General features: G+C 40.6%; 1 non-coding gene across 1 annotated transcript; it reads left to right on the forward strand.

The window, feature by feature from the left end:
* The first annotated feature begins 1,460 nt into the window (after positions 1-1,460).
* On the forward strand, positions 1,461-1,567 carry LOC141663298 (small nucleolar RNA R71). The gene has a single exon (XR_012551377.1). It is a non-coding gene; the product is annotated as a small nucleolar RNA R71 (small nucleolar RNA).
* The last annotated feature ends 1,196 nt before the right edge of the window (positions 1,568-2,763 follow it).

Consider the following 2,763-nt stretch of genomic DNA (forward strand, 5'->3'; position numbering starts at 1 on the left):
GCCAAAAAAGGCCTTCCCAAGATTATGGGAATCTTCTTATCCTCATCGAAATCAAGAATGACAAAATCAGCAGGGAAGATGAGTTTATCCACCTTAACTAAGACATCCTCCACAATACCTCTCGGATATGTAATAGAACGGTCGACCAATTGCAAGGTCATGTAAGTTGGTTTGGGATCAGGTAAGTCCAATTGCTTGAAGATTGACAAAGGCATCAGATTGATGCTAGCTCCCAAGTCATATAAGCATCTTTCAAACGACACTTTCCCAATAGTACATGGAATAGTAAAGCTTCCTGGATCCTTAAGCTTCGGAGGTAACTTCTGCTGCAGCACAGCACTGCATTCCTTCGTGAGAGCGACAGTCTCTAAATCATCTAGCTTTACCGTCCGAGAGAGAATAACTTTCATAAACTTTGCATAACTTGGCATCTGCTCGAGAGCCTCAGCGAAAGGTATGTTGATATGAAGTTTCTTGAACACCTCCAGAAACTTATCGAATTGTTTGTCCAGCTTTTTCTTCTATAGCCTCTTAGGAAAAGGCGGTGGAGGATAGATCTGTTTCTCCCCTATATTACCCTAAGGCAGAGTGTGCTCAACAATAGTCTTTCTTGGTTCCAGTTCTTCATCCTGCTGCTCTACTTCTTCCTCAGCTCCAGCTTTTTCAGTCAACTCTTGAGTTTGTTCGGGATTAGCAACCTTTCCAGACCTCAAAGTGATTTCCTTTACCTGCTCTTTAGCTTCCTTCTTTCCTGGCACTTCAGTGTCACTAGGTAGTGTACCAGGCTGACAATTTAGCAAGGTTTTGGCAATTTTCCCAATTTGATTTTCCAAGGTCATGATAGAAACAACTTGGCTCTTGCACATAAGCTTCAACTCCTCTAATTCAGATTTTTCATTAGCTTGCTATAGCTGGAGTTGTTTTTTTGGCGCATACTGCGGTTGCTGAAAACCAGGGGGTTGTATTACTTAGCTGGATACTGCTGATAAGGTTGTTGAACAGCATTCTGAGTATTGCTCCAACTGAAATTAGGATGATTGTGGTTATTTGGATGATAGGTGGCTGGCACAGCTTGCTGCGATAGTTGGAAGTTTCCCACGAACTGAGCTGATTCATTAAAAATTGTTCACTGATCAGTCTCATGGGAATCAACACAAAGCTCACAGACACTAGCGATTTGATTAACTCCATAATTAGTCAAAATGTCCACCTTCATTGTCAACGCCTTAAGTTGGGCAGCAATAGAAGTTGCTGCATCCAACTCCAGAATTCCTGCAACTTTTCCCTGAGTCAACCTCTGGGTAGGATTCTGGTACTCATTAGCAGCCATCAGTTCAATAAGTTCATAAGCTTCATCGTAGCTCTTAGCCCACAAGGCTCCTCCTGATGCTGCATCAAGCATGGGCCTAGAAGTAGGGCCCAATCCATTATAGAAATAGTTGATAATCATCCAGTCAGGCATGCCATGGTGTGGGTACTTCCTTAGCATATCTTTATATCGATCCCAAGCCTCACACAGAGATTCTCCAGTTTGCTGCGCAAACTGGGTAAGAGCATTCCTGATTGCTGCAGTCTTCGCCCTGGGAAATAATTTAGTGAGAAACTTTTGAGCAAGATCTTCCCAATTTGTGATAGACCCTGCCGGTAGAGAGTGTAACCAGCACTTAGCTTTGTCCCTCAAAGAGAATGGGAAGAGTCACAGCTTGATAGCATCTTCAGTCACACCATTGAATTTGAAAGTGTCGCAGATCTCGATGAAATCCCTAATGTATATGTTGGGATATTCGATAGGAGAACCCCCAAACTGAACTGAGTTTTGTATCATCTGGATCGTGCTTGACATGATCTCAAAAGTGTCAGCCGCGATGGTTGGTCTAATGATGCTAGAATGAATGCCATTAATCTTAGGCTTAGAATAGTCCATCAAAGCATTCAGATTCTCTGCTTGATCACCCATAGCTACTACAATTGGCTCTTCAACTTTCTCTTCTTCTTCTACCTTCTTTTCTTCCTCAAAAACTTCCCTACAAATTACCACAAGTTCTTCCTCAGTTTTATCCAGTATTCTCGTGCGAGTATGTGAACGCGTATCCATACACCCTCGCTAGATTACTTGAAATAAACCAAGGAAACAATTAAGTAACAATGTCTGAGTCAATGAACTTTAACGACCACTGATGGAAAGCACATAAACTAGTAATTAACACTGCAGTCCCTGGCAGCGGCGCCAAAAACTTGTTAGTCGCTAAACACGCGCTAATATTACACGCAAGTATACGAGTTCACAAGTAATATAGAATCTTTTCTAGTTCGTTCCCACAGAGACTGTATTGGTTAACTATCAAAATTATGCACCTACTCAACAATGTATGGTTATTATTCAATGCCAAGACTATAACAAAGTGAGGTTGTTTATAACTAAGAATTATGCTAACAATTATAACTAAGAGAATAAAATAGACTGAGTTAATATATATGACAAACATGGGATTCTAACTTCATTAAGTACTTCATTCAATGGCCTTATTATTCTCAACCTTAGCATGCAATGATGATAACACTAACCAGGCATCCACAAAATAGATAGAAGCTGAATAGGCACCAATTATATTGAGACCCTATATGTCTATAGAATTTGACAACATAACGGTTTAAGCACAAGTTATCTATCTTGATTACATAGGGCAAGTAAGATGGGTAAATTACCTACAAATCATGCATAACAATACATGAACCTATGCTAGCATGGCAAGTTCTAAATCC

Source organism: Apium graveolens, chromosome 5, assembly GCF_009905375.1.
Source record: "Apium graveolens cultivar Ventura chromosome 5, ASM990537v1, whole genome shotgun sequence".
Lineage (NCBI taxonomy): Eukaryota > Viridiplantae > Streptophyta > Magnoliopsida > Apiales > Apiaceae > Apium > Apium graveolens.